Genomic DNA, 11575 nt, shown 5'->3' with positions numbered 1-11575 from the left:
ATAATAGACATAACAACTGGCCCATGACCTCGCATTATTGTTTTAGGATCTGGATAATTCTCCCAATTACAATTTTCGTGTCCACGACTTTGACTCCGTGTTTTAAAATGTAATGAAAAAGATAATTGACTTTCTTTACAGCAAAGTGACAATTTTCTGACTGAAGAGTATAATTTGAATTTTGTAATGTAGTTAATTCTTCGTCGCGATTTTGCAGGTGCTCTTTAAATTTTTCATAAAAAAATCCAAAAAATTATTAAAACATTACACCGAAAATATTCAGTTCTATCGATTTATTTTGTTTTTTTTGGTCGTTGCAACTCCATTCCAATACAAATAATTTACAGCACTTACTGACATTACTCATTCTGTTTCTCTGTTCCATGTCTTAATTAACAACATAATTGACTGAATATAGAAATAATTGTTTTACCTTAATTGTTCAAAGCCATCGGTTTCAAACAGTACAGTATATGTTGCGTACAAGTTACAATTTTATAAATATTATAATTTGTATCTATGATGAGTTTATTTGTACAAAAAAATGTAGAAAATGTTTATTTGTATTTTATCTTTGCTCAAATTGTAATAAGTAATAAAAGTGCTTGCATAAATCACAATTTGTACTGAATTTGACTGTAATTCACTTATAACATGTTTCATGTACGATAATTTAAAAATACACACTTTATCAATTCTGTTTATAACACATTACATAATACTTGACACCTTATTTTAAAATAGAATTAAAACAGAGGTCAATATTATTTGTTTCTCCATGTGGGAAATTATGGAGTTGGGAATTGTACATTTCAACAAGGAATTATCTAAATGTAGAATAATTTTGAATTCGAAAAATTGATAGGAAATGTATGATGAAAAATTAACCCACCTGAAGAGCATGGCTTTGGTTTAACATGTTTAAGTAACTTTCACTGAAGGAAAAATGTAACTAACCCCTTAGCCATGCATGCATGTCTAATCCTCCTTAATAAGTTAGCTTGTATCATACATTTCTTATTAATTTGTCCAGAAAAAAAAATATTCCAAATTTCTTGTTTTTATAATAAAAAGGCAGCAATCGTCCCCTTTGTAAAAAAATAACCCTCATTCACAAGTTTTTAAGCTTTTAAACTACTTCACATAGTGAACGTTGTACCTCATGAGCCGTTGCTGTGAATAAACACGTGTCTTAACAGGTTCAATTTGAATACTAGACAAATATACTGTGTATGTCCTGTATGATACCAAAACGTATTATGAACACATGGATGTGCTCTATGTGTTATTCTATACTAGGTTCAGAAATTCTTGGACAAATTTATCCTGCTGATTAACTTTACTTGAAAAGCGTGTACAGTATATCATCAAATGATTTGAATGCACAAAACTTATGTTTTTCTGAAGGCAATTAAAATTGAGAATGGAAATAGGGAATGTGTCAAAGAGACAGCAACCCGACAAAAAGAGCAGACCACAGCCAACGGCAACCAATGGGTCTTCAATGCAGCGAGAAACTCCCCCACTCTGGGGCGTTCTTCATCTGACCTCTGAACTGTATTAATGTTAAAAATATATAAATGGCAATGTTGTGTATCATGAGAAATTATTATATTGCGTGTTTTCAAGTTATCTATGTAAATTCTAGGCAAATTTTGTACAAATTGTAAAATTTATGGATATTAAATTCATACAAAGTTAATTGCCAAATTATAATTAATTGATATAGACATAATAATTTGTGAAATTGTTTTTGTACAAATTATGATTTACAGCGTTGGAAAAAAAAGGTGCTAAGATCGTTTCTGACTCAGAAAAATAATAATACCCCCTTTTTAAAAGTTTAATGGTTGCTCCCTAACGAGTTTCGTGTCCTCGACCTTGACACCAAAATATAGTGAGATAGATAATTGACTTTTTTTACTTGAAAGTGACAATTTTCTGGCTTGAGAGTAGAATTTGCTTTTTGTTATCCAGTAATTACTTCGTCAAGATTTTGCAGGTGCTCTTTACATTTTTTATGAAAGTTCAAAATATCAATACATGCGACTACACATATTCAGTTCTATTTTTTTTTCTTCGTACTTTTGGCCGGTGTAACTGCATCCCAATTCTAAACCAAATGCAAAATTCTTGTTTCTTTAATGCATGTCTCAATGAACAATAATCACATGTAATGTATGTTTCATTATAAGACGTTATTCTGATTGATTAATAGCAATCTCGCGTCATGCTGAAATCAATCTTCATTTCAAAATGAATTTTAACATTCATGATGACACGAGCGTCTACAATAAAGTGCACAGTTAAATAAAAGAAAAAAATTGATAGTAATTGTCTTTTCATGATCATAGCAAAAATTGTAATTTCAAGTATTTTAAGCTTCTTAAAGTAATTTCATAAGGTTGTAAACACGTTGACCGTGGGTACATTGTTAGAATGAAGCGCTCCTGTGCTTTATAAAAAATGTGCTTCGGTTAACGCTTTAACACTCAAATGAATTTACAAAAAGAAGCATTGAATTCTTAAAAAAAACTGACTTGCAATTAATAAAGGAAGAATTGTTTTACCTGAATTGTTCAAAGCCAGTAGATTCAAACAGGCAGTATACATTTTGTTTACAAATTATTAATTTATGACTATAAGATATATTTTAACTTTGTACACATTATAATTTTTCCAAAAAGTGCTTGCACAAACTACAATTTATACTGAATTTGACTTTAAGTCACTTAAAGCATGTGCATGTACAATAATTTATATTGTGAATTTCATTCTGGTTTTGAAAAAAAAGCATTGAAACACACTATATCATTTCTATTTAATATTTATTGAAATTATTCACATGTATACCCCAATGGCGTTGATAGCATACATGATAACAAAGTAACACATTACATAACAGATGACACAGTTAAACTTGTAAATACAAAAACAGTTCAATTTAATTTGTTTGAGCATGTGAGATAATTATTGGATTGGGAATTGCACAACTTCATTTGCTTTTTACATTTTAAACTAAGAATTATTTGTATCTGGAACAGTTTTGAATTATATAGTCTGATTCTTCTGAGGTTGTAGCTAAACATCAAGTTAAAGTACATGAACAGATGAAGTAAGAGCCTTAGCACCAGTTTGTAACATTTATAATATCTCCTCCTTGTCGGAAATCATGTCAGCTTTTTTTTTTTTTTTTAGGTCAGATAATGCCTTTTATAACATAACCATTATTGACGTTCCATGCCTCTTTGTTGTGACGATCTCTATTCTGTAGGGCCTTTACTTGCTGCTCAATAGGTTGTGTTACCTTCTCCTAGTGAGGGGGATTCATCGCTCCGATAAAATCAGTTTTCTGATTTATGAAGGTGAGGTATTTAATGAAACAAAAATCAAATTTTCATAGTTCAAACTGAGTTTTGTAAATTAAATACTCATGAAACTTCATAAATCATAGGCCCCCTCCTCTTCATCCCTTTTTTTGTCTGGTATTTCAAGGAACAAATGATGAAGGTTTTTGACGCACATGTGTCAGGTGGGAGATGTTGTAACGGTGGCATGGTTCTATTTTTCTAGCTACATGTAGTTTCCGGTGGAATAATGCAGAGAGTAGACTGATATCTAAATGTATGAAGTATTTCATTTACAAAACTAAATTTTAATTATAAAAATTTGATATTAATCATCAGAGAGTTCTTAGATTGTCTTCTTCACTGAGCCATTTCTTCCGTTCTGTATCACACAGAGACAGTGGAGTGTTTGACTTGCGCCTTTCTAAAAATGAAAACAAAACACCTACAATCTAGCATCTCTGAGAAATGTTTTACTTATCAGTATTCTATGTTATTCTCCTTCTTTTTCGAGTTATTTCCTCCGTTCCTGAAGTACCTGTGCAATACAGAGACAGAAGCTACTTACTGGACATTCAAATGAAAAATTAATATAAACTTTTTACACAATGCTTAAGTCCATAAAACAGTTTGAGAAACACAAACCCAAGCTGTGTATCACAATCAACAATACTCTTATCCTTCAAGCCCCGCTCGCGCGATTTTTTTCTAATTTTGAAAAGAGTTCATTTGTATATCCGTCATTAAAGCTATTGATTCATTTTCAGTTTATTACAACTTTTTAGCATTAATAACTTGAATTACTGTTTGTTGGTTTGAGGGCGAAACTAGACTAACATCCCATAAATATGCTTTTATTAAATAAAATTTGGCTGGGTTTGAGAACTACGTGACTTTCGACATGTTGTTTATGAATTTTAACAAATAGACATAACAACTGTCATATTACCTTATACTGACGTTTAGGAACTGAATACACATTACAATTATTATGTTTTCAACCTTGACACCATTTTTTGAAGTGAAATGACATAAATAATAGACTTTAAAAAAAAAACAATTGACAATTTTCTGTTTTAGGTGTATAATTGGCCTTTTGTAATCTAGTAATTTACTCTTCGTCAAGATTTTGCATGTGCTGTTTAAATTTCTCATTTGAAATCAAAATATCATCAATACATGCACTTACATATTTTCATGTCATCTGGTTTTCTTCGGATTTTTAGCCGGTGCAACTCCTCTCCAATTTTAAACAATTTGCAGCATTCATCACTAATTCTGTTTCTTGTATGCATGTCTAAATTATTAATAAAACTGACAAGAATAAGTGTACGAATCATAATTTGTATTTTAACTGTACACATTGTAATTTGTATGTTGTCCAAATTATTTGAATGTACTTGTACAAATTACAATTTGTAGTAAATTGAACTGTATTTCACTATAACATATGGATGTACAATTATTTATATTGTGGATTTGGTTTTGCCAAAAAAAAAGCATGGATACACCATGTACACAATCCTCTGGGTTCAGTTCTTTTCTTGGGTATCAATTTTCGTGGATTTAGAAATACATATATTTTCGAGGATATTTAAATTCGTGATTTTGTCAATATCTAAATACAAAGCCTATAAAAATATAATTTGTTGAACATTTAAATTCGTGATTCATCTGTACTGTCGAAACCCACGAAAGCTGGCATCCAACGAATAATAATAAATCCATGGTATATCATTTCTGTTTGATATTTATTTTTAAAATAGTGCACTATTATACCCCCAATGACATACATGAAAAATAAATAGCACATTACATAATACATGACAAAGTAACTTTATTAACAAAATACAAAAATAGTTTAATAGAATTTTTTATCATGTGATATAATCATGGGATTGGAAATTCCATAATATCATTTGCTTTTTTACATATTAAACAAGCAATTATTCGAATCAGGAATATTTTTGAATCTAAAATATTGATACGAAATGTATGATGAAAACTAATTTTGCCACGCATGGCTAGGGTTAAAAGCTACTTTCACTGACATCTTAGTATGAACCTCAATATAACTAACCTCTTAGCCGTGCACATTTTGCTAACCCTTACTTTTCAGAATTAAAAATTATCTTGCTTTTACATTAAAAAGAGCTACACCTTCCTGTCCCGTTTTTTAATTACATGAAAGAACCACTTACCACCATTATTTTAAAGCTTTTTTTACTGTTTCACGTAGCAAAAGTTGAAACTTATGACCCGTTGCTGTAAATATATATGTGTTTTAACAGCTTCATTTTGAATTCTATTCCTTACCGAATAAACTTTAAGAACAGATGTACGTCATTTAGCTACCGACTTTTAAGAGTCGAAACCACAATGTTTGTTTCCGGTTGATATCTATTTTTACAACAATCAATGAACCGGTTACACCTAGATGTACATGTTTTTATTTCCGGACACTGTTCTACTTAATGAACAAGAAATTGGCGCAAACGTAACACCCATTAATAAAGAATATGAAAAAGAATAAATTGTACTATGACGTGATAAAAACTTAAACTTGATTGATTGTTGATGTTTAATGCTAATTTCAGCTATCGGGGTTTGATTTAAATGATGGAACGGACAGGAATATCAGCAATCCCAATCAATTAATTTGGTATCAAACGAACCTGCCAAATGAGTGGTTCGAATTTACATTAGAGTTGACCGGCTAGTCATACTGTCAATGAACTATGTAGACTTCTCTGCCAAGATGACCCGACGGAGCAAATTGGTAAAATAAACAATTCAATAAAGGCACCCCGCCATCAAATACACAAACTTTTTCCGTGCATTGTATTTATATGTTGCCACGTGAGCTTTAATTGAATTGGGCAGTCCCCTGTCAACCATAATGTATATAAAAAAAAAATGTGATATGATATTGCGAATGAGACAACTCTCCACAAAGGACCAAAATGACACAGAAATTAAAAACTATAGATCACTCTACGGCCTTTAACAATTAGCAAAGCTCACAACACATAGTTAGCTATAAAAGGCCCCTAAACGACAATGTAAAACAATTCAAACAATAAAATTGAGAATGAAAATGGGGAATGTGTCAAAGAGACATCACCCCGACAATAGAGAAGACTACAGAAGGTCACCCACAGGTCTTCAATGCAGCGAGAAATTCCCGCACCGGGAGGCGTCCTTCGGCTGGCTCCTAAACAAATATATATATACTAGTACAGTAATAATGAACGCCATAATAATTTCCAAATTGTTCACAAGAAAGTAATATTAAAAATAATACAATACTAACAAAGGGCAGAGGCTCCTGACTTGGGACAGGCGCAAACATGCGGCGGGATTAAACATGGTTATGAGATCTCAACCCTCCCCCTATATCTCTAGCCTAACTGCCTTGTTTATTTAAGTCATATGAAGTACTAGAAAGGGCCATGATACCAAAAGGACATTACAAACTCATCATTGCTTAGTATACATTTATGTTAGAGAAAGGACAACGCCATGTCAAAAACTGAAAATGACGAACAGACAAAACAATAGTCTATATAACTCTTAATGGAAAACAAAAGACTGAGCATCACGGATGTTAAATATAAAGAAGTCCATGATCATAAATAATCATCTTCGTGCACATGGATTTTTTTTCAGATTTTGATGTACGTTCTGGTCTAATTTTTAGATTTGAAGAGTTCTACCTTTAAACTTTTGATTCTTTCAGATTCAATTTCTTTGATTTCAGATGTAATGATAAGAATAAGTTATAAAAACCCTAATTCTGTACTTTCAGTCAAATTTTGTATCATCCCATTTTTCTATTATTGATAATATAAAAATAAGTAGATATAAAGTATGCACAACTGTCAATGTGACAACTACTGGTATTTACTAAAGTCTGAATATCGTTAGAAACTGCAGGTCACCATTCGAACTTTTACAATTAACCTGAACAATATAGACTTCCTAAAAGGTCCTTGCATGACAATATATTAAAAGTTTAAACGAAAAGAAACACCGGATTTATGTCAAAGAATTAAGTCAATATTTAAGAAGATTTTTTGTGTTCGGTTAAATTGTCCCCTTTTAAAATTGTTATACGATAATGACTGATGTACCCATATTTTGACTATTTTATTAATTGTGACTGTTTATTTAACGCATCATGTAAATATAACGGAATTTGATGAGACTGATATTAAAGTGAGAGGGTTAACGCTATAGAACCAGGTTTAATCCACCATTTTCTACATTTGAAAATGCCTGTACCAAGTCAGGAATATGACAGTTCTTGTCCATTCGTTTTTGATGCGTTTTGTTATTTGATTTTGCCATGTATTATGGACTTTCCTAATTGATTTTCCTCTGAGTTCAGTATTTTTGTGATTTTACTTTTTATGGTTAATATCAGACGTCAAACAGATAACAAAACATAATTTAGTAGAACAAAATGCGGTATTAACGCATGTAGGTTTCTCGATATGGAAAGCTACAATTTTGATTTTTTGAAATACTAAGGCTTTTCTACCTCAGGCATAGATTACCTTAGCTGTATTTGGCAAAACTTTTAGGAATTTTGGTCCTCAATGCTCTTAAACCTCGTACTTTTTTTGGCCTTTTTAATTTTTTTGGATTCGAGCGTCACTGATGAGTCTTTTGAAGACAAAACGCGCGTCTGGCGTATATACAAAATGTAGTCCTGGTATCTATTATGAGTTAATCTACAATGTAGCTCAAAGTTATGACTCTGGAAAATGAGTGTTCTCTTATCTTAATAAGGGTTGCTGGAATTCCAATCAAATTTGTCTGTGACCAGAAAAAAAAATGTTTTAATGATAACCTTATTTCTCTGTAAGAAATACTGACATTCCAGCAGCACCTACATACGGTGTACATATCTCCCAATTGATACGACATCCCTGTGCTTTTCCTATCATGATTTTCTTGATAGAGGGCTGCTGCCTCAAGGAAGCTATTAAACCAAGAGTTCCAAATGTCGAAGTTGAAATCATCAGTTCGTAAATTTTACGGACGCCGTCACTAGTTGGTTGACCGTTATGGAATAACCGTTTCACAAATGATATCGGATATGTCCCTTACGTCGTAACTACAATTCCCTTTAATGAATGTGACCTACCGAATTAGACTATTTACCGGATTTGTAATAAAATAAGCAACATGACGGGTGAACCTGGAGCAGGATGTGCTTACCATTCCGGTGCACCTGAGATTACCCTACATTGTATACGTAGTTTTTGGTGGGGATCGTGTTGTTTGTTCTTTAGTTTTCTATGTGGTGTCATGAGTACTATTGTTTGTCTTTTTGTCTTTTTCATTTTTAGCCATGGCGTTGTCAGTTTATTTTCGATTTATGAGTTTGACTGTTCCTCTGGTATCTTTCGTCCCTCTTTTATGATTTTGTTAAGACTGATTTAATATGTCTGTGCTCATCTGAATACCTTTTGTTTAAACGTCACGTTTATTGGTATAATTGGTGTTCGTTGTAGATTAAATATTGTAAACAAAGAACAATAAATGAATAAAATAATTTATTTACAAAACATGAACAAACATTTAAAAAAACCCAGTATTTATATCATATATCTATGTTGAAGTCATGGCACAATATATACAAATATAGCTTTCTAAAAATCCTTGTTATCACGTGTTCAATCAAAAACAATAGCATGCCCTATTTCTAAGTCAAGCTTTATTAATAATAAAACACTTTTTACAATACATCCCATTGTCATTTTCGGAATTTCTCGTGTATTTGTGACATCTCAATCAGTGACCACAAACTCTTTCACACGTGCTGAAAAGGTCACTGCATTTCTGCATACACACTGTGTCTATTATGTTGCCGAAGCTCTGTAGTCCAGACTCACCAGGCGAACATGGCTGTTGAACACATATTTTGTTATAATGAGAATTGCACAGTCTACAATTATTCATAAAAGTCATTGCCTTTGTTGATGCTATTGAAACATGAAAAATAAGCAGGACCATGAGGACTATTACGAATAGTAATTTGTACTTCATCTATTAAAAAGATAAAAAAAAGAGTTAAACAGATTTTTTTTAATACAAATTTAACAGGTTTATGTTTCAAAGTAATAATGTACCTATATATATGTAAATAATTTATCGTAGAACATGTAGAATTCCAAGTCAAAATGTGAAAAAATTACAATTATTTGTAAAAGTATGGCCTTCGGCACGGAGCATTCGCTCACAATGAAAAGCATGCATATATGATGTTGTGTATTTATAGATTATTACATGTCATTTTCCATATGGCCCTGGTATCAGCCCTAGACTCCCATATCAAGCCAGAGGGCTTTAGCCCGAGGGCTTGATATGGGTCGTGGGCTGATACCATGGACCATATGGAAAATGACATGTAATAATCTATTTTTCACATATTTACAAGCAGGAGAAAACAAATAGCTAACACCAAATTATGTTTGATATTTCATCAAAAATCAAAAAGATATTTAACGCAAAAAATAAATAAATGTATCACTGTCGGTTAAAAAAAAGTTCGTATCACAGTAGGTTAACATCGTTTTGTGAAAAGTTTCAGAAATAATAAACAATAGAAATATTAATTCTAAGAATTTCAAATATAAAACGACTTTAAAGTATTACATTACAAATGTTAAAAAATGCTTAGGAAGAATCCTATAATATACAAAAAAAGAAGATGTGGTATGATTGCCAATGAGACAACTATCCACAAAAGACAAAAAATTACACAAACATTAACAATAATAGGTCATCGTACGGCCTTCTAATTTTTTTTTCATTGTGTTCAACTTGTTTACAAATAGCCTTTGATTGTCAGGTTACCGGAAGTTAAACTCGGGGGCTTGATATGGATTTCGAGGGCTGATATCGATATCGACCCCGAGGGCTGATAACCAACATTGACTTCCGGCTATTATTGGCCATGCAAAAACGTACATATCAGTACAAAATATGTGATAAATAATGTAAGCGTAGTTGTTTGTCTTGTATGCCTTGATATTATCCAGTCTTATTTTAGACTTAGGAATTTGTTTCGAAGTATCGAATATCGAGGTAAAATCAAAACGGGAAGTCAGTAATCGAATGGCAAGATCAAACTCTAAAACATATTAAACGAATAGATAACAACTGTTATAATCCTAGCTTTGTACATGCAATTTTTCTGATGTAAAAAATAATAGATTAAATCTGGTTTGTTTTACAGAGAGCTGAACCTCTCACTTGCATGACAGTAGCATACAATTCCGTTTAGTTGACAACCATGTGTTGCTTGAATTTGTATAGAAAAGGATTTGTAAAGGCGTTGCCTTTTGTCCCGTACATTTATTTAATTGTACATTTGATATTTTATATTTAAACAATAAAATATTTCATTTTGAATTGATTATCTCTTGTCTCTTTTATGTATACTTTTACATTTACTTTATGTACTATGATAAATAAACAACAGCTATGATAAATAAAGTTATGCAACATTTCCCTCGACATTGATGGGGTTCAAAGGTTTAAGTCTTATATAGTTGTGGGAAATACTCCATACGAAAAAGTCAAAATAAAAAAATAAAGGGTTAGTAAGCACCCCTTCTATGTAGCTAACTAAATTTTGATTTATAATACATACATTGGTACTGTAGTACTTATGGATACAAAAATAATTGCAGATACACACAATCACAAATTTAACTTGAATGATAAATATACATATTCTTTTATTTCATTTTCAATCATAAGTTGTTTTTTCTAAACTTTTTTTTAAAGTATAGTATATGTAACTTTACTGTACAGGAAAATCTTAATTGGTTTTAACAATTTGGCTACTAACTATCATAAAATTCCAATCTTAGATTATAAGATATTGAGAACGTACTATTTTCTCATATATGTATACAAATGTATATACTAGTAAACAATTACTAAACAAATAGGCAAACATAATATGTTTTCAGAATTTGATACTAACATCGTAAAATTCAAAAGATAGATTCTAAAATACAGAAAACTTACTGTTTGATGTATACAAGATTAATCTGTTAATATCAACAAATTTTGTTACATTTTATCCTTATAATGATTGTTGATTTGTTATTTAGTCAATTGATACTATTAAATAGGATATTAGTTTCCGACGCTACTTCCCTTGAACGGATTTTGTTTTAACCTAAAATCGGACCATCCCGCCTTTA

At 31.3% G+C, this 11575-nt stretch overlaps 2 long non-coding RNA genes across 2 annotated transcripts; both read right to left on the bottom strand.

The window, feature by feature from the left end:
• Positions 1 to 2846: 2846 nt before the first annotated feature.
• Positions 2847 to 5924, bottom strand: LOC134694994 (uncharacterized). The gene is made up of 3 exons (XR_010102670.1): positions 5549 to 5924; positions 4537 to 4644; positions 2847 to 3885 (listed from the first exon to the last, which is right to left on the bottom strand). It is a non-coding gene; the product is annotated as an uncharacterized LOC134694994 (long non-coding RNA).
• Positions 5925 to 8898: 2974 nt separating this feature from the next.
• LOC134694792 (uncharacterized) lies at positions 8899 to 11575 on the bottom strand. Its single transcript, XR_010102609.1, has 2 exons — positions 11397 to 11575; positions 8899 to 9404 (listed from the first exon to the last, which is right to left on the bottom strand). It is a non-coding gene; the product is annotated as an uncharacterized LOC134694792 (long non-coding RNA).

Source organism: Mytilus trossulus, chromosome 13 (assembly GCF_036588685.1).
Source record: "Mytilus trossulus isolate FHL-02 chromosome 13, PNRI_Mtr1.1.1.hap1, whole genome shotgun sequence".
Lineage (NCBI taxonomy): Eukaryota > Metazoa > Mollusca > Bivalvia > Mytilida > Mytilidae > Mytilus > Mytilus trossulus.
Note: the sequence above shows the minus strand (reverse complement) of the source record. Positions and strands in the feature narration are given on the sequence as shown.